At 43.2% G+C, this 21,007-nt stretch overlaps 1 protein-coding gene across 1 annotated transcript in view; it reads right to left on the bottom strand.

The window, feature by feature from the left end:
- Positions 1-20,802, bottom strand: part of GPR63 (G protein-coupled receptor 63) — a 76,116-nt gene extending 55,314 nt beyond the window's left edge. The window contains exon 1 of the mRNA XM_033939644.1: positions 20,649-20,802. The gene's annotated coding sequence lies outside the window, so the exon portion shown is untranslated. The remainder of the gene's footprint in view (positions 1-20,648) is intronic.
- Positions 20,803-21,007: the final 205 nt, after the last annotated feature.

The following is a 21,007-nucleotide window of genomic DNA, read 5'->3' on the forward strand; positions in this document are numbered from 1 at the left end:
CTTTACTACAAAAGGTTTCCACAACATACGCTTGAAGTTGACTTGTATTAAAAAAAAAAAAAAAGGTAAAATTGTAGCTGAAAGAACATCTATAATGGTAGATTTCTTTTCTTCTTAAACATCAAGCCCTTCCAAGGAACGAAGCTAACTTCAATTGAAAAGATTAAATTAGCCATGCAGTAGCAAACTCTTACCCCCTCTCCCCAGCCACTCAATTATTATTAACTACAGTCATGCAAGCAAAGCCAAGAGACTGTGAAGACTTTCTGCTTCAATGCCTCCCTAGCTCCTCTCTCTTTATCAAAATGCTTCTCTTGCTTATCCCACTAGCTCATGGCTGGCTCCTGTGCTTATCACTGCCAGAAAAAACCTGTGGCTCTATCTTCATAACAGCAAAGAATTTAAAACTCCCCCCTCCCGGGAACCACATCTGATCCTTCCTATATGTCAACCAACATCGAAACGTAGGTTAGAAGGCTGCCAAGTCCTCCAATGGAAATACGCTGTTAAAATACAGCACATTTTGACTATCAAGCAGCCTTTTATCCACCCCAGCTACTACTAATTACTGAGCTATGACTCATAACACAATAAAAACATGCCTTAATACACCAAGGACAGCAGACATCTGACAAGATCATAGTTCAAAACATGCTCCTTCCCTTGTGACAGCAGGCCGGCATAGGAGGAGAAAATACTGCAGAGTTTTACCAACGAGAGATAACATACGAAGAGTTTGGAATTAATGATGAGAGAGGTGGGGTTTTTTTAATGATCGCAAGGTACAAATGTAACAGTACAGAAATACCTTTTATTTATTTAAATTTGTTTTCTATTCCGTTCTCCCCAACGAGCTCAAAACAGGTTACCATACATAATATACAGACAATGGTTTACTATTCAACGCCCCTAATCTGTAATTCCCCTGCATCCGCTGTATAAGCGTCCCCTAAATGGCAACTTCCTGGAAATGTCCAGCAATCTTATACTGTAATCTGCTTAGAATTGCAAGGTACAGGCGGAATAGAATTCACTAATGTAATGTAATGTAATTTGCCTGACTTACTATACAATGAGAAATCTGGACAGAGTACAACGTGGGATGTTCTATTTTATACCTATAGTTCACATGGCATTTAATGCTTGTTAACATGTGCTAAGTTTTAGTAAAAGTTTCCCCAAAGACTCCCATGAATCAATTACCGTTTATACTCATATATAAATCATGATTTTTGGGTCACAAAAATGGGAGTCTCGGTTTATATTCGAGCCACCATTTGACCACTTGGTACAGTTGTCCTCTTCCTGCTGAACTACAGGGGCGTCCTCCCCTCCAAGACGCTATCTACAATACACACACCCTCCCTGGAGCCGCTATCCACAAATATGTCCCCTACCCACCCTCCCCTAGTCACTGATCCCCATATACCCATTGGTGCCATGGCCACCGTAGATTCACTGCCCTCCTTGCACCCCCCAGAGCTGCTGATCTCCATACACTCATGGATTGTGCCGCCACCGATCCCCTGTACATTGAACCGAACTGGGCCTTGGTCATCTGTGCATGCTCAAAGCCTGCTGGTTCCCGCCTTCTCTGAGAATCTTGGAGGAGGGAGGAGGCAGGAGCCAGCAGACCCTGAGTATGCACAGATGCTCAAGGCTCCGCCCGGTTCAACATACAGCAGAACCTAAGGGTCTGAGGTCAGCGGCTCTGGGGGTGCATGGAGGTCAGCGAATCTGCAGCGGCAACAGCACCACCGAGTATTTGGAGGTCAGTGACTCAGGGGGTGGGGGCATGTATTGTGGATAGCGGCTCTGCTGTGTGTGTTGTGGATAGTGATGCCCCACCATAGGCAAGATAGTGACCAGTGGCGTATCATGGGGGGTTCACCCTGGGTGCTCTGACAACTAGCACCAGTGTCAAGTACCTATTCCAGGCAGCAGCAGCGGTGTTCCCAATTCACTGCGCTTGGTCTTGGGCCTTCCTCTCTGCTGGGTCCTACCTTTGCAGAAACAGGAAGTAGACAGGACCTGGCAGAGAGGAAGGCCCAACGTGACAAGGGCAGCGAATTGTGAAGGTTGAGCTGCAGACTGGAGGGTGACAAAGAGAGAAAGAGGGAGAGAAATGCTGCACCCGATTGGGGAGAGAGAGGGAGGGAGACAAAAGAGCTGCCAGACCATGGGGAAAGAAAGGATGGAGGGAAAAGAAGAGAAGGATATGCCAGGCCATGAAGGGGGAGGGAAGGAGACCGAGATGCCAACCATCAGGAAGGGATGGAGAGACAGAAAGGAGATGCCAGAACATGGAGGAAGAGGGAGAGATGGACGAAGAAGAGAGAGATCCCAGAGCATGGGGGAAGGGAAGCAGATGCCAGACCATGGGGTGAGAAAGAAGGAAGGAAGGGAGAAATACCAGAGTTTGGGGGAGGGCGTGGAGACAGACAAATGGAAGGAACAAAGAAAGAGGGCAAACACTGGACTGAATGGGGAGTGAAGAGAAGATGAGAAAAGCAGAAACCAGATCTTACAAAAGGTATAGAATTTTTTTGTTGTATTGTAGCGGTATTGATAAACATTTATACCAGTAAATAGAAAATGGAAATAAGGTAATTTGTTTATTGGACTAATTTTAATACATTTTTTACTAACTTTTGGAGATCAAAATCCCCTTCCTCGGGGGGTTTGCACTAATAAAAATATTTAATGTTACAATAAATTGTGTTAAAACTTATGGCAAGAATGTCTGGTCTTTGTAGACTGGCTCACCAGGATCACCCAAGTTTCTAATCTCAGTTTATATTTGAGTCAACCTTTTTACTCCTCTTTTTTTCGGAGGGGGGGGAGAAGGGTCACCTCGGTTTATATTCGAATATATATATGGTAATTGGCATTTAAAAAGAAAAGTGCTATAAAAACCAATTAAAGCCAAATGTATGAGGAGAATAAAAAGAAAGAGAAAAATGAGCAAAGTCAGAGTCCAAGTCAACTGATTTTCAGATTTTATGGGTTCAAGTATTTATGATACATGCAACTTTGGAGGCTGGTTGGGACAGCATGGAGCAGGTAACATTATCCATTCAGAGATAAAAGGGCACCAAGAGTGCACAGAGAACAATCAGTGCCTCGACTGTTCCAAGATCTTAAACATTTTTCTTCAAGTAGACCTTTCCAAATCACAAAGCAATTTGTCGTGACAGGCACACAGACAAACAGCTCTACTGAAAAATCTGGGAACGTTTCTGCAGAAGCAAGACACCGAGACATCTATCACGGAGACAGCCCGTCAACAGGAGGTGGACAGGAAAATAAAATCATGGCATATACTTTCTACTCTGCCAGGCCACTTGTGAATTCACGTTACCTCCTACACACACTGCTGGTAAAAAGAGAAAATTTGTCTTTTCCCACAACAAAACAGAACATACAATAAAGAAGAAATGTAGTAACTCCACAGTTATAGAGACTGTATAGATTTGTAAAGCTGCCATATGAGAATCTGTACTTATCTTTAGTAAACATTATGTACTGAGTGGTGTGTGGAAGCTGATTCAGTATTTAATATTAAAGACAAGTTGTGGAAATCCCACCTAACCCACCCAAGTACAGTACAGCACTGCTGAAGTACAAGAGTCCCTAAATTTGGATTTTAAAATTTTGTTCTGTGCCTTTCTGAGTCTAAGCCCAGGGTATGGTGGTTATTTCCATACAAAACAGGGCTTCCAATCCAACATTTTGTGCTTGGTCAAAGCATTTAACTCTCCGCTGCCCAAGGTCACAAGAAGCATTAGTGGGAGAAATCCGATTTGACCCCGGATTTGTTGGATTTCAGCCTACTGCTCCAGCTACTAGGCTGCACCTCCATTGGGTAACTGTATGGCTCCAGAAAAAGGAGGGCGGATTAAGACATCCGGGTTTTACTTCTAAGTAAGGAGAATAGATTGAGAGGCTCGAGTTTTACTTCCATTGAAAGCAATGGAAGTAAAACCCGGATGCCTCAATCCGTCCTCTTTTTTTCTGGAGCAATATGGTAACCCTACACCTCCCCCATATGTTACAGGCCTGGCAGAAACAGATTATTCTACAGAGGGCATTTCTCTTTCATTATCTGACAAATATTTTTACATGTTTAGATTGCCTTCTCAGCCACAACTATTTATGGCCCGGAAAGAAAAGAGCAGTGCACCACTTCTTTATTGCAAGTATTATTGTCCGAGGTACTCATATTTTTGTTTTTCATTTTGGATGAAGAAATGAAGTGAAAAAGTACTGTATATCCCTGTATATTCCTTCTTTTCCACCTCTGGCCCTCCAGTAACAGCTGTAAACAAAAATGGGTAATTCATATATTTTTTTAAATGCATAACATCATAAAATTCTAATTATACCAAACTGCAGCCTCTTAATGGGCTCATTCTAGTCTGGCTCTCCCAGATTAGGCAGTGAAAACTGGATGGTCTTCGTACAGTGGTAAGGGAAAGACAGGAGTATGCACAGAGAAATGTTGGCTATTTATCAAGCATGATGAAACCTAAACTGACTCCATCTTCTCATTAGTAAGTCACTCGGGCCCCGAAGCTTAAAAGCTTGCAGTAGCCAGTCTTACTTGCAAGGCAGCTCAACCTCCAGTACACAAAAGGATTCTTGAGGGCTTTTACCTGTCGCTTCCTCCTCTATAATATTACCAAAATCCGTCCTCTTCTCTCTGAACACACGACCAAAACCCTTGTCCACGCTCTCGTCACCTCACGTTTAGACTACTGCAACGTACTTTTCTCGGGTCTCCCGCGCGCCTGTCTTTCGCCTCTTCAATCCATTCAAAATGCTGCTGCGCAACTCATTCCGTGAGAGCTGCTATTCTCACATTACCCCTCTCCTCAAGTCGCTTCATTGGCTCCCTGTCCATTTCCGAATAGTTTAAACTCCTCTTGCTGACCTACAAGTGTGTTTACTCTGAAGCCCCCCCCCCTCCCCGATATCTCTCCTCGCTCATCTCCCCCTATGCCTCCTCCTGTGATCTCCGCTCATCGGGCAAGCCCCTCTTATTTGTACCCTTCTCTTCCACTGCCAACTCCAGACTCTGTCCCTTCTTTCTTGAGGCGCCGTATGCCTGGAACAGGCTGCCTGAATCAATGCGTCGTGCTCCATCCCTGGCAGTGTTCAAATCCAAGCTAAAGGCCCACTTTTTTGAAACTGCTTCAACTCTTAAACTCCCCCTAGACCCACTATAACCTCCCCAACCCTGAAATGTCCTGTCTAAATTAGATTGTAAGTTCTTCTGAGCAGGGACTGTCTATTGTATGTTAAAATGTACAGCGCTGTGTATAAATAGTAGTAGTAGTTCACGATAGCAGCCACTGAGAATTCCATGCAAATGCATTAGAAGGAGTTCAGCAGTATTAAAATAAGCATTCCTTGTAATGCACCGTGCAAAATTTTCAGGCCTGTCTGCAGCTGTTGCTAGTTTGAATTTTGCTCGTATAAAAGTAGGGCTAGTCTCAGTTAGGGCGCTGGTCCTGGACCAGAGGGCCGCCGCGTGAGCAGACTGCTGGGCACGATGGACCACTGGTCTGACCCAGCAGCAGCAATTCTTATGTTCTTATGTGTTTTGTGCTTATTGTGCCTGTGTGTCCTGCGCCTAGCTGCTGCGTCCCGAACATAGGCACGGAACACAAACGAACACATAAGCATGTATAACAGCTGCATCCAAACTGCAAAAAAAACAAAAAGACTGCTGAATTTCTACCAGCACAGAGCTTTGGCTGTAACTGCGAAGTGTTATTGCCCCCCCCCTCCGGCTGCTACTTGAAGTTAGGAGCTCCAGTAATCACTCTCTGGGTCTGCACACAAGAGCTGCGCCTTCTGCTCAGCTCTTGTGCGCAGGTGCTAGATAAGAGTTCCTCCCCCTTTCACTACGGTACTCAGCGCAGACAGCGTGCATATAAAGTGTGCTTGCTATTTGCGCTGAGCATTGCTCGGCAAAACAGAAAATCACTCCCAACCCCGTGTTTTCTACCGGGTTGCTGGAACTCTGTGCCGGAACTCAGAAGGCATAGCTGAAGTGTAGGACATAGTTTCCCATGTCCTATGATGGGTCTGGCAGAGACCAGGTACATCACAGAGGTGATGCACTTGAGCACTGGGGAAGGGAGGAAGTTTTAAGTTTTAAGAGGATAGCATCAAGGGCAAAGTATTAAACAATATGTTTAAGTTTGGATGTGTATGTTATAAGGCTCCAGGGTATTTAGTGGATCATTTTAACTTTTCAACGCTCTTCGCTTATTTCAACAATGTTTGATTTTCCATCAGTCAGGGGATGCCGTTGCAAAAGATTTCATAACAAACTGCTCTCATATCAAGCAGCTACATGGGATTTTGTTCTCCGTCGGCTATTCCTTACTTCTACCTTGTATATGAACTTTATATTATATTAATGGAGTTCTTGTTTCCTCTGTCTTCATTTAAATTGTAAATTGTTTTTGACTCACAGTATTAGCTAAAGGCGATATTGCAAGTCCTGACAAACAAGATAAATATTTACTGATCTGCATCACCTAAAAGGACCGAGGTACAAAACCTAACACAAATTGGTTAAACTCAATTCATAACTCAAAAAACAGACATAACTAATTAACGCAGATCCAAAGACACACAGAACACCTTAAAAAAAAAAAAGCTAATAACTATTGCTAAAAGCTCTTTAAGATAGACTTTATACTGTTTGCAGAAACCTACATAAATCACTATGATACAAATATCACCTGACATCAAATTCTAAAATCAGAACTTATGACTCTTACCCCCTCTTTTATGAATATAGCGTAGGTTTTAGCGCCCACAGCGGCAGTAACTGCTCCGATGCTCATAGGAATTCTATGAGCGTCAGAGCAGTTACCGCCGCTGCTGGCGCTAAAACCTACGCTATGTATTCGTAAAAAAAGGGGTTAGTTAGCTCTCTTCCCCCCTTCTACAAAACCGTGAAAATGGTTTTTAATGCAGGCTGGTGCGCTGCTACCGACATTCAGAGTTCCTATTAGCGTCGAGAGCAGCACAGAGTATTCAACTCGCCAGCCTGCACTAAAAACCGCAATCGTGGTTTTGTAAAAAAAAAAAGAAAGGGGGGGGGTTAGTTTCAAGATGTGAAATCTGACATGAATGAAGCAGATAAGAACTTGACGCTGGGAAAAGGCTTAGGCCTTATGAACTTCCTCATCAATTTATCCGATATATACTGCAGAGCAACATTTTATTGCCTCAGGCAGGAATAAAACAAATCATCTTAAATGCGCATCTAAAATAAACTGGTGGACAATGATGCAATCAAAGAGCCAAAGAAAGATGGTCCAGATATAAGTGGAGCTTAATTAACAAGCCAGTGTGTTAAACGTCTATTATGAGTGAATTACATTAATCTAGACAAGAAAAACTGCACATTTCTAAAAGGATTTCAATTGAAAAGGTCAAGTAAAACTAAAAAAAAAAATGGTCAGAAGTAAAAACTATTGGGTGTTAAACAGGATTATCACAAAATGTACAAAAACGTAATCAGAGGTAGGTTAGATGTGCAAACAAGATGCTAGGAATTATTTAAAAAGGGATGGTAACAAGACTAAGAATGTTATAATGCCTCTGTATCGCTCAATGGTGCGACCTCACTTGGAATATTGCATTCAGTTCTGGTCTCCTTATCTCAAAAAAGGTTATAGCGTCAATGTTCTAATCTAATCTTCAATTTATATACCGGATCAAGTTTCATTTAAAATTTCTTATACCGCCCAATCAAGCCTTCTAGGCGGTGTACAAAAACGCCAAAACAATGCTCCAATTAAAATACAATTTAAACAAAAACAAACCAGGGGAAATGACATTTTTTAAAGACATTGACGAACGGGAACAAAAGGGAAGAAGGTTTAGAATTACAATTGATAGAAAGAAAGAAAACACTCAAGGGAAAAAATAACAAAGGGAGGGGGAACTGAAGGTGGAAACCTTTCTTGAATCTAAGTCGTCCTTAAAAGGAGCTCGACTCGGTTTACAGTTCGTTATAAAAGAAGAAAAACAAACTAATAGACTATAAAATAAAAATGCTATTAGTTAAGATGAGATAAATGGTACAGGTTAAAAGGAAAAAATACTAAGGGCTCCTTTTACTAAGGTGTGCTAGCGTTTTTAGCACACGCACAAGATTAGCGCACGCTAGCTGAAAAATTACCACCTGCTTAAAAGGAGGCGGTAGCAGCTAACGCACGCGGCATTTTAGCGTGTGCTAAAAACCACTAGCGCGCCTCTGTAAAAGGAGCCCTAAGTTACTCACATTACTGTTTATCAGTTAAAGAACTTGGGTGACTATTTTGAAAACAACCAAGTTTTTAAACTTTTCCGGACTTGATTCATTAGGGAGTCTGGAAGTCCATTCCAAATTCCCATCAATTTAAATGTGATGGATTTACTAAGCTTCCTACTACATTTAACTCCTTTCAGAGAAGGAAATGCTGGTTTATAATTTGTTGTGATCCTTGAATGTTAGGAGAAATTAGGAAAGGAACTAGGTAACACAATAATAATGGGCAAAATACCACAATCTTCAATAGTAATGAATTTCTCTCACCAGATTTTGACTCTGGCAGAGACTTTCTTGCTGGGTAAAGGATTACCGATTGCAAGTTCACCGCCTTTTGATATTTTTCAGTTTCAAGTGGATTGAGAACTTTTTGGGAAAATGACAGCTCATCTTGCACTTTTCACATACAGTAAAACCATGGTTTGCAAGCATAATTCATTCCAGAAGCATGCTCGTAATCCAAAGCACTCGTATATCAAAACAAATTCCTCCATAGGAAAATGGAAACTCAGACGATTCGTTACACAACCCAAAAACTTTAATACAAAATACTATACGTACTTGTATTGCAAGACCTCACTCATTTAGAACACTCCCGCAGCATCAGAGAGAGAACCATCGGCTCAGTTGTGATGATGTGATGTGTATATACTATATGTACTTGTATTGCAAGACATTGCTTGTATATCAAGTTAAAATTTAATCAAATGTTTTGCTTCTCTTGCAAAACACGTTACTTGCAATCCAAGGTTTTACTGTATTCCTAATGCTGACAAGAGACTGATCAGTTGTGCAGTGTCCTTCAACCTGTGTTTCTCTGGGATCCTTTGATCCTATTTTGTATACATTTAAACATCTGCTTTTAGAAGATGTGGCAAAATTAGCACCTAAGATGCATATCACAATTTATCCGGTAAAGTATTTTGTGCCACGCGACAGCTATAGCATGATGACAAGTGTGGTTAGAAGGGCTGACAAGGTAGGACTCATTGTACTGGTGGACAAAAATCATGTATTTTGATGAAGTTAATTGACAGTTATTGAATAATCTCAATTAATGGAGATTAGATGACATAATTAACTGTCAGAGGCAAGCCTAACTGTTAAGCTGCATGATTAGTTGCTATATACACGCACAATTATTAGTCGCTTGAACTAGGACTCCCTATAGGCCCTCCTAAAGATCCGCCTAGCAATCAAGTATAATTGTTAGATACACATACCCTCCATCTGTTAACCACATGAATAACTGTTAGCCACATTCTTAACTTATCAGAGACTGTTAATTGCATGTACAACTGTTAATCACATGTAGAACTGTTAACTGAATGAACAACTATTAGTCGCATTTATAACTATTAGGCACAAAGTAACTGTTAAGCGCATATATAATTGTTAGATGCATGTACAACAAGTTAGTTGCATATGTTAGTCGAATGTATTAGCAGCATCTGATCAACCACAAGAGTCAACTGCAAGTGACACATAAATCAGTCGCAGGAATATCTATTAGAAACATGCCCAATTATTAGTCGCTACTACCTGGACCTCCTAAGAACTAATCCCACCTGGATCAGCCAGCCAGGTCTCCTTGAGCACCTTCCTCTCCCGGGTCACAAAAAAAAAAAAAAAAAAAATTCTAGGGAAACAAAACCTTCCCCTGCCTCAGGACTTCAGGAATACTCAATTTACCTCCCAATCATGAATCTCCTACTAATCCTACTGATCTACCTAATAAGCGGTAACATCAAAGATGTTCACTCTCTCTACCCTCAATTACAATCCATCCACCACCCTGTTCTATCCTTCCCCTACATCACCAACCTGCAAGAAGACACTACAAATTATATTAATGCAATCTCATATAAAAAAAGACACCACCATACCCTTAAAAAAAGAACAAGGGAAATAAAAACCATCAAAACCACTAACTCAACAGTAAATGCTGCAACCACCTCCATCCCATGTGCATATCTTAATACCAGATCTGTTAGAAACAAGGCATTCCTCATAAATGACTGGATCACCAGCAAACAAATAGCCTGGCTCTTTCTAACTGAAACTTGGTTACTATCTGAAGATGATCCTATTATATCTGATCTTCTACCAAACAATTTCAAAATCCTTACGTTAAACCGCACAGGAAAAAAAGGAGGAGGATTAGCCATAATCCTTAAAGAAGGATTCGAGTTCGAACTTCTAGATTCTAAAATGACCGACAACCTAGAAATCCTAGCTTGTAAAATCAATAATACCCAGCTAGAAGAATCCTTATCCAGCATACTATTCTACATCCCGCCTAAAAGCTGGCCCAAAGCCAAAGAAGACTTCTGCGAATTCGTCCTGCACAATTCTATCAGCCCCAACTACAACATCATTACAGGGGACATAAATTTACACCTAGACGAAGAGAACAACACAGACGCAAAAGAGCTTAAAAACTTCCTAACTCTACTCAACTACAACATCCCCGTACCCACACAAACTCACAAAAAAGGCCATCATTTAGACCTGGTTGCCATGTCCACAAAGGAAAACCTTGACCCAATCATCTCTCTGACTGAAGGCACCTGGCATCACGACATCTGGTCCGACCACTTCACCTATTATTTTAAGCTGATCTGGTCACACCGAAAATCTAAAACATGTCTGATGATAAAAAAAGAACATCAAAAAAGAAGTTATATTAATCCAGAAGAATACTGGTCAGAATACAAACCGCATACAGTAATAGAGGAAGGAATAGACTTCTGGGACCATTGGAATACAACCAGTACTTCCATCCTAGATAAAATCGCCCCATACATAAAAGCAAAAGCAACGCAAACAAATACAACAAATGGTTCGACATCGAACTATTAAAAACGAAACAAACAGCTAGACGACTAGAAAGGATTTGGAATAAAACAGGAGAACTGACAGACCGCAACAAATGGAGAGTCTACATAAAAACCTACAAACAACTGATAAAAGACAAACGCAAAGCGTTCTACTCCACCAAAATTAACTTATCATGCAATGGTTCACAAGGAATCAATACAAAAGAGTTATTCAACATAGTCACAAACCTATTTGACACCACCCGCTACACCACACCTGAGCACAACATGAAGTTACCCACCGTGAAGGACCTAGCTCTATATTTTGATTCCAAAATTAAAAACCTAAAAAATAACTGTATAAGCAATAACGATGTAACAATCATTCAAGTTTCAAGTTTATTAGGATTTTATATACCGCCTATCAAGGTTATCTAAGCGGTTTTTTACAATCAGGTACTCAAGTATTTTCCCTCTCTGTCCCGGTGGGCTCACAATCTATCTAACATACCTGGGGCTATGGAGGATTAAGTGACCTGCCCAGGGTCACAAGGAGCAACGCGGGGTTTGAACCCACAACCCCAGGGTGCTGAGGCTGTAGATCCAACCACTGCGCCACACACTCCTCATCCCCAGCAACTACCAAATAGCTAACTCACATGACAATGAAATACCTACAGACATGATCTGGAGTTCCTTTCTAGATCCAGAATGGAATACCTACACCAAACTCTATAACAAATACTCTAAATCTCACTGCATCCTAGATACGGAGATTATGAAATCCGGAGATTATGAAAGCGGCACCACCAAAATTCAAAATATCACTATTACACTACCTAACCCACAACCTAAAAAATGGGACTTTCCTCACTAACAACGGCCACATAATAATAACCCCCATCCCAAAAAATAGAAAAGAATCCTCAGCGCTAATAACAAACTACAGACCAATAGCATCTATTCCATTCATTGTAAAAATCATGGAAGGACTAGTACACACCCAACTAATGGACTACCTTAATCGATTCTCTCTCCTGCATAAAACTCAATCAGGCTTTAGAACCCTATTCAGTACGGAGACAGTAATCGCTGCCATCCTAGACTATCTGCGCCTATTATTTAGTAAGGGCCTCAACGCCCTGATCAAGCAATTCGACATGAGCTCTGCATTCGACTTGGTAGACCATAAGAAAATGATGCAATGCTTAGACGCTATTGGTATCAGAGCTGAGGTACTAAACTGGTTTCGTGGCTTCCTCACATCCCGTTCTTACCAGGTACGCTTTAACAACGAATACTCCGACACCTGGAGCAACTCATCCGGAGTGCCACAAGGGTCACCGCTTTCCCCACTGCTTTTCAATATCTACATGTCCTCATTAGGTGTGAAACTAACCCAACTATTCAGCTACGCAGATGACTTTACGATCATCATCCCATTCGCCAACTCCATCTCGGAAACCATTCCCAAGGCATCCGATGCCATAAATGAGATGGAACAATGGATGACAGATTTCAAGCTCAAGCTCAACCCAGAAAAAACAAAATTCTTCATTGCCTCCCCTCACCCGCTTGACAATAAAACCCCACTATGCATCAATAAACTCAACTCCCCTATTCAGCCCACCATGAAAATACTAGGTGTTATTCTAGACCAATGCCTAACAATGAAGGAACAAGTGGATTCCCTATTCAGAAAAGGTTTCCTTACTCTCTGGAAACTCAGAACCATTAAATCATACTTCGATACGTCAACATTCAGAATCCTAGTGCAATCCCTCATACTGAGTCAGCTTGACTACTGCAACATCGCCTATCTAGCAATCTCACAAAAGAATATGAGACGTCTCCAAATAATGCAAAATGCTGCGGTCAGAATTATCTTCGGGCTGAAGAAATTCGACCACATGACACCCTACTTTCGGCAGCTGCACTGGCTACCAACGGAAGCCCGAGTAAGGTTTAAATTTGCCTGCCTCTGCTTCAAAGTACTATACGGCCTGACTCCCAAGTATATAATGGACCTTTTCACATTTTCTAATAACAGACTCAAGAGAAACACACACCCAAAACTCATTTCCCCTCCAGTTAGAGGCTGCAAAATGAAAAAACACCACGAACACCTTCTCTCTCACCAAGCAGTCCTATGGGGCAAAGACCTAGACCAACTGCTTTCGCCCACTACATACGGGGAATTCAGGAAACGCCTAAAAACATACCTGTTCCAGAAATACCTAAACAATTGGCCCGCTCTCCCTCTCCCTCCCCCCCTCCCTATTCCACCTGAACTTACAGCACTGTTATAAATATAATCTGTTATCTTCATCTTATCGTAACTTTACGTTGCTATTTATCCCCAACAGGTCCTGTCGGACATTACCTACTAAAATGTACATATTACATTTTCGCTCAGCAAATTGTAATACTATTGCCTCCTGAGGTCTCTAATCTCTGTATTTCCTCTGAATATCTACTTATTGTATTTCGCTGAATGTCCAGCACTTTTGATTGTAAACCGCCTAGAAGTCGCAAGATTGTGGCGGTATAGAAGAATAAAGTTATTATTATAGAAATATTAATATAGAAATATTAATATAGAAATATTGGGTTTTTATCTTGCTAATCTTCTTTCTTGTAAACAGGAATGGTAGTTTTGACCAGCGAAACCACTGGGAGCCAAGAAAATTTCCCCTACCGGACTCCCTCACATTCCAGGGTCTGATACCTGGTAAGGATTTTGGCTTATGATCCACCACAGCAGCCATGATATTGTCCAGGCCCTCGCCAAAAAGCAACTGGCCTTGAAGGGGGAGTTTTGAGACATGGGGGTCCTGATCCCTAACCTCAGAAACTTTTAAAATGCCTTTTAACACCCCCCCCCCCTGCGATTTTCCTTACTCACTGTGCAATGCTTCTGTGCTGGAGCTACATAGGGAAACCTCTGATTAGAAGGGTGAGAAGATTTCTGCCTCATAGCTTGTTCCTTCAACCCGACGTAGAACTGGACCCTCAGACCCCATTGCAGCTGAGCAATGTCTTGGGAGGAAGAATGTAGTCGGCCCTGATCCTGAATAAAACCATCACAGGAACTGGTCTGCACTCAAGCCCATTGCAGACAGAACCTGGGGCAAGATTGCTCCAAAGGGTGCAGACTAGTGCTGCCCGATTTCCGATTCAAATCAAGTGAATCGATTTGTTTTTGGGTTTTTTTTTAAATCGGCCTGGCCGATTCGGTAGGGGAGGGTCATTCAGAAAGTGCTGCAGCACTCACAGCCAAGGGTGCACTTCACCGTTAATTCTCCGATACCCGCTGAGGTGAGGAATTCTCCGATACCCGCTAAGGTAAGGAAACCCCCACCTCCCTTTATCACTCAACACTACTGCAGGTTACCAAGTGCTTAGGGTGGCCTGAGGGTCCTGGTAAGGAAAATACCTGCCGCGAGAAAATGGCGGTTTGGGCTTTGAGCAGCTGGTGATATAAAGACACATGGCTGGGGCAGGGAGGAATGATCTCCGACACACTCCCTGCTCTTCGTGGTACTTCTTCAACCGGCAGTCCGCAGAAAATTCCAGCCGGTCCGTGGAGGGCCGGCGAAAGCCTCCGACAGTGGCTTCCTCCCCTCCACTCCCTTCTCAGCAGCTCTCAATACTTGCCTGCAGCAGCGATTCACTTAGCCTTGGGGCTTTTGCTGAGTCGCGGCCCGCCTCTGATGATGCAACTTCCTCTTTCCTCAGAGGCAGCGCAACCCATCAAAAGAGAAAAGACCCAAGGTTACTTAAGTAAATCGTTGCTGCAGGAAAGTACTGAGAGCTGCTGGGAGGGGAGCGGAAGGGAGGGGAGGAAGCCATTGTTCGAGACTGGGAAGCTGCTGGATAAAGGGAGAGCTACTACTGGACCTGGAGGGAGAAGGAGAGATGCTGCTGGGAGGGGTGAAGGGAAGAGAGTTAAAAGAAGATGAAAGCAGAAACCAGAGATGACAAAAGGTAGAAAAAATAATTTTATTTTCTGTTTTGTGATTACAATATGTCGGATTTGAAATGTATATCCTGCCAGAGCTGGTGTTAGACCGCGAACGTGAGCTAGGATTTAACACAGAGAGAAAAAGTTTTTTGTTTGTTTTTTACAGCACAGCGCCAGTGTGGGTAGGAGAGGGCAAAGGGGGTGAAGAGGCTATAAAATAAACACACCAGGATGTTTGAAAAAAAACACCCAATTCGGCAGGAAAATCAAATTGAAAAATTGATTCAATAGGCTGAATCGAATCAAAATTATCCCCCCTGAATCGGGCAGCACTAATGCAGACACTGAGAGTCTCTATCTTCTTGCAACCAGAGATGTTGCGGGGTAACCATGATCCTCAGCAGCACCAAACGTTTCCGACTAGATCATTTAAAACCCCAAATTAATAAAAGTTATACTTGCTTGTTAAGTCTACCAATCTTGTTGCACAAGAAGATTGGAGTTTTTAAATTGACTGGGGAGCTTTAACCAATTCCAAGTTTAAATTTTTGAATCTCCCATTTCCAAAAGCTCCTGTACTATACATTCTACTGAAGATTCATAAAAGCACACACCAACCTCCTGTTGCTGGACTGTGCATTTACACTAACTTTTTTTTATAACCTACACATTTTTTTGAGAATATTGCAGGATATTGTTATAATGCTAGTCACGCTGAATGCGCAGTCACTCTATATTGGTATCCTCCAAGCTGAAGAGTCAACTATGCTCATGTGCTGTTTCGAGTCTAGACCGCATCCACATAACATTCCTACATCTTTTCTCATGGATTTGTCTTCCCTTGCTTTGATATCGGCCCAGGCAAGAGGCGGGAGCTTGCTTTCACTCTCACAACCAGCAGAAGGAGTAAGGAAAGTGTTTGAGGAAGGGCGGGCGGATGCCGCTTTCAGCACGGGGGTTCGTATGCGGTTCTTGCGGGGGGGGGGGGGCGTTCGCGGAGGGGGGGGGTTGCGATGCCGGCTCAGGGGGTGCGATGCTGGTTAGAGGGGGGGGAGGTGCTCGCATATCGGAATATGCTCGGTTTGCAAGGCAAAAGTTTGCCGAGTGTTTTGCGGTTCAGACAAAATCGTGCGAGACAACGGCGCGCCGACAACTGAGCGTAGACAACTGAGCGCAAGGTTGACGGCGTGCCGAAGAAAAGCACTATTTTAAAGGGTTCCGACGGGGGGTGTTGGTGGGGAACCCCCTACTTTACTTAACAGACATTGCGCTGGTGTTGTGGGGGGTTTGGGGGGTTGTAACCCTCCTCATTATACTTGAAACTGAACTTTTTGCCTGTTTTTTAGGGAAAAAGTTCAGTTTTAAGAATAATGTGGGGGGTTACAACCCCCCAAACCCTCACAACGCCAGCGCAATGTCTGTTATAGCCCTTTAAAATAATGCTTTTCTTCGATGCGCCGTCAACCTTGCGCTCAGTTGTCTGCGCGCCGTTGTCTCTCGTGATTTAGTCCCGTCACTGTGTTTTGCTCGTCTTGCAAAACACTGGCAAACCTGGTTACTCGCAAACCGAGGTTCCACTGTATAACCATTTTGGATAGCAGTATTTTTCAGCAAATTTCTGATACAGAAACGGGGGCTACATTTGCGTCCTCCTTTGCTAATTTATTTATGGCTGAATTTGGAGAGAGGCTTTCATCTGGAATTTTTTTTAGCCCGTTTTGGTCGGCTTCAATATTCAAGAACATAAGAATAGCCTTACCGGGTCAGACCAATGGTCCATCTAGCCCAGTAGTCCTTCCTCATAGTGGCCAATCCAGGTCATTAGTACCTGGCAAAAACCCAAGGAGTAGCAACATTCCATGCTTCCAATCCGTGGCAAGCAGTGGCTTCCCTCATGTCTTTCTCAATAACAGACGATGGACTTTTCCACCAGGAAATTGTCCAAACCTTTCTTAAAACCAGCTACGCTCTCCGCTCTTACCACAACCTCTGGCAATGTGTTCCAAAGCTTTAACTATTCTCTGAGTGAAAAAATATTTCCTCTTATTGGTTTTAAAAGTATTTCCCTGTAACTTCGGGTGTCCCCAAGTCTTTGTAATTTTTGACAGAGTAAAAAATCGATATCCGTTCTACTCCACTCAGGATTCTATAAACTTTAATCATATAAATGACCTTTCTCTTTTGTAAAGGAGTCAAAAAGAGTTTGAGCAATTTTTGAAGTTTTTGAACATGTCATTTTACAATCAAATCTGAGGGATGCTGTCATTCATATACTGTTGCTTTTTTGGATGTTTTAATTACATTACAAGAAAGAAAACTGATATCAACAATATATGCTAAATATATTTGTTGGCAGAGACATTTATAAAAGCAATTAGCCTAGTAGGGTTCAGATAAGATCCTAAAAGAAAAGTCTATAAACATTATTAAAAGATGGACTTGAAAATGCACTGCTGATTCCTGGGATGTGTTTAATCACTATTTTTCTTTACCTTCTAATTTTAAAATCTTTTCTAAATTGTTTTTTTAACTAGAGTTGATCCAGTCTTTAGTAGAATTTGTTGCAGGCTGTTTTTTTATATTATGCATCTTTTTCATTAGATTTTAGGATTTTAAATTGAATATTAGCCACTGCTGTATTGATTGTTTACGATGTATTATCACTGTGGAATTGTATATTATTCGCTGAACTGCTCAGTTTTATTCTTGTTGTGAACCACCCAGAACTGCTGGTGGGGTGGTATATAAGAAAATAAATTATTATTAAAATCTGTTTTACTCGTTTAGATCTGTTCAAGACAGGACAATGGGCTTGATGGATCTTGAGATTGTCCCAGTACGAAGATGCTTATGTACTTAGGTGTGCATTAGGCGTAAAAAAAAGGAAAATGGCTTTTGGAAACTTATCATCATATAGAGATATTATACATTTTGAATATTAAAAACGTATTTTATCTAATGCATTTTTCCAGACTTGCTCTAGATTAGGGGGAACCTATTGGGGAGGTGGGGGGGGGGCAGGAACTAAAGTTAATTGATGGGACTACAGAAACTCATGCTAGAGAATGGCATGGGGAAAAAAAATCTGTCCCCGTCACCGGACCACTGTCCCCTTCACTGCCCTGTCCCCGTAGTCCCCTTCACCACCCAGTCCCCGCCATCCTGTCCCCACCATCCCGTTCACCGCCCCGTCCCCGTCATGCAGCATCCACCCTTCCCTCTCGCTACCTCACCGCCCTTCAGCGGCCTGAGAATCTCCCTCCCTCACCTTCGCCGTGCGTTAGTAAAGAAACTTACTGAAGCCGGCGGAGACTGCCTGCCTGTGCCTGCAGTCGCGAGTGTGTGGGCGGAAGCTTCTCCTCTGATGCAACCGGAAGTTGTGTCAGAGAAGCTTCCACCCACACACATGTGACTGCAGGCAGGCAGGCTTCACCGGCTTCAGTAAGCAAAGATAAGGGGAAGGGAGGGAGAAGATTTGGCCGTAGGTAGGGAGGGAGGGGGCCGAGAGCAATCGGTGACCTCGCGCCTTCCCTCCCTTAACTGCGGGGACAAGGCCATTCACTGCTTTGTCCCCGTGCCTGCAGTGAGCACTTCCCCCCCCCCTCTGTTTCGGTGGGGAACTGCCACCGTATCATATCATTCTCTAACTCACAGGTGTCGAAGTCGGTCCTCGAGGGCCGCAATCCAGTCGGGTTTTCAGAATTTCCCCAATGAATAGGCATTGAAAGCAGTGCATGCACATAGATCTCATGCATATTCATTGGGGAAATCTTGAAAACCCGACTGGATTGCGGCCCTCGAGGATCGACTTTGACACCCCTGCCTAACTCATGGTAAGGGCTAATGAACTTCAGATGCATCGTGGAATCAATCCTCTTCAACCCAGGAAAGAAGGCAGATGGCACCTTTGCAGACCACAGAATCATTTCATGGGTTATGTCTCAAAAGGCACATCCCTCAACCCTGGAGCTGGTAAAGGATACTTGTGTCACCTGGGAGCCACAGAGAGGGAGATAAATATTTGCTTAAATAAAGTAATCATAATGCTTATGGGTCATTATCAGATTTATCAGAGCCGCATTCAGCAGTGACCTGCCAGAGAAAAACCAGGGGCATAGTGGTTAGAGCTACAGCCTCAGCACCCTGAGGTTGTAGGCTCAAATCCTGCGCTGCTCCTTGTGACCCTGAGCAAGTCACTCAATCTTCCATTGCACAGGTACATTAGATAGATTGTGAGCCCACCAGGACAGACAGGGAAAATGCTTGAGTACCTGTTTGTAAACTGCTTAGATATATAAATGCAAATAGTAGTAGGGAGGACTAGAGGGGATTCAGAAAAAAAAAAGGATTAAAAAATATTGGATGCAAGGAGGCCATAAAATCAGTTTATAACTTGCCACATTCAAAGTAAGCAAAAAAAAAAAAAAATCCCTGCAATTTAGGAATAGGATCCTAAAGGTAGCAAGAGAACAAAAAATAAAAAATCCCTAGTTGATATAAACCCAGTTTATAACAGAGGACAGTGTAAATAAATCTGCCACAACACACCAACACGAAACATGAAAGAATGCACATCAGCTATAAAAGACATGAATTGCACCGCGAAATAAATGTGCAGATCAAAACCTTTTGAAGGGAAAGAAAAGCCACCAAAAATGGACCCGCTTTCTTCCTCTAGTTCTTCTCACATTAAGCTTTGTTCTAATCTAGAAGCTACTAGTATTGTGCTCATTATATTGTGCTCACTACAGCAGTGGTTCCCAACCCTGTCCTGGAGGACTACCAGGCCAATCGGGTTTTCAGGATAGCCCTAATAAATATGCATGAGAGAGATTTGCATATAATGGCAGTGACAGGTATGCAAACCTGCTCCATGCATATTCATTAGGGCTATCCTGAACACCCGATTGAGGACAGGGTTGGGAACCACTGATCTAAAGAAGTGCTGGTCTCAGGGTCCTCTGGTACCACCTACACACCCACTAGGTGCCAACCTCTCTTAGGAAAATGCTGTCACCGAAACCTAAATTAATAGTATAGCGTTAGTGACAGAATTTCACCCAAGCAGTGCTATCTACCTTCTGAGATAGATTTTGTTAATTAAGATTATTAAAAGATAGGACTACAGAATTGTCCCACCATCGATTTACCAATGCAAAACAGAGAACTCGGGAAGCTGGGCTAAGAGCCGGCAATTGGGTCCCATAAAAGGCAGAATACCTTCACCCCCAAACCAATGCTACTAATTTGCCAGCCCCACGATCTGTCCGATTCTCCCAGCCTTTTTGTCCCCTCCAACTTTTGCTACCCATCACTCTTATCGCCCACACGCTCACCCGTTTCTCCTCGGCAGGAGCAGTGAACCCCGATCAAAATCTCCTTCCCGATCCCACTACCCCGAACTACTTTCCCCAGACTTCTCCAGCCTTGCAACAGGCGACCGTGCACGCGGCAAGACCCTCCCTCCCCCCCATCCTCCTCCATTTTTCGCCCACCTCCCGGCCGCGTCTGCCTCTCCCTCTCTCACCTTCCGTGCCGCGACTCCCTTTCTTCTCGGGGACATCGCCGTCTCGTTGCTTCTCCCGCTCTCTCGCACGCTCCACCTTAAGCGCCGGGCGCGGGCCGGTCTCTTCTGCTCCACCTTAAGGACAGAGGCGTCTCGCCCACACTTTGGCCGGGGCTTGGATTCCTCACCCCTCTCCGGGTGTCCTGCGCTCTTCACAGCGACTGAGTCAGTTTCTGCCTGGCTCTCGGCAGCTTCTCCCCCCCCCCCACCCCCCTCCAAAGACCGCTGCAGATCCCAAAATCCCGCAGCAGCACTTTCACGTGGCTCTACTGCACCCTTGCTCAAATATTCTGCAATAGACTCACAGAATTCAGCAACCC

This window comes from Geotrypetes seraphini, chromosome 3 (genome assembly GCF_902459505.1).
Source record: "Geotrypetes seraphini chromosome 3, aGeoSer1.1, whole genome shotgun sequence".
Taxonomy (NCBI): domain Eukaryota; kingdom Metazoa; phylum Chordata; class Amphibia; order Gymnophiona; family Dermophiidae; genus Geotrypetes; species Geotrypetes seraphini.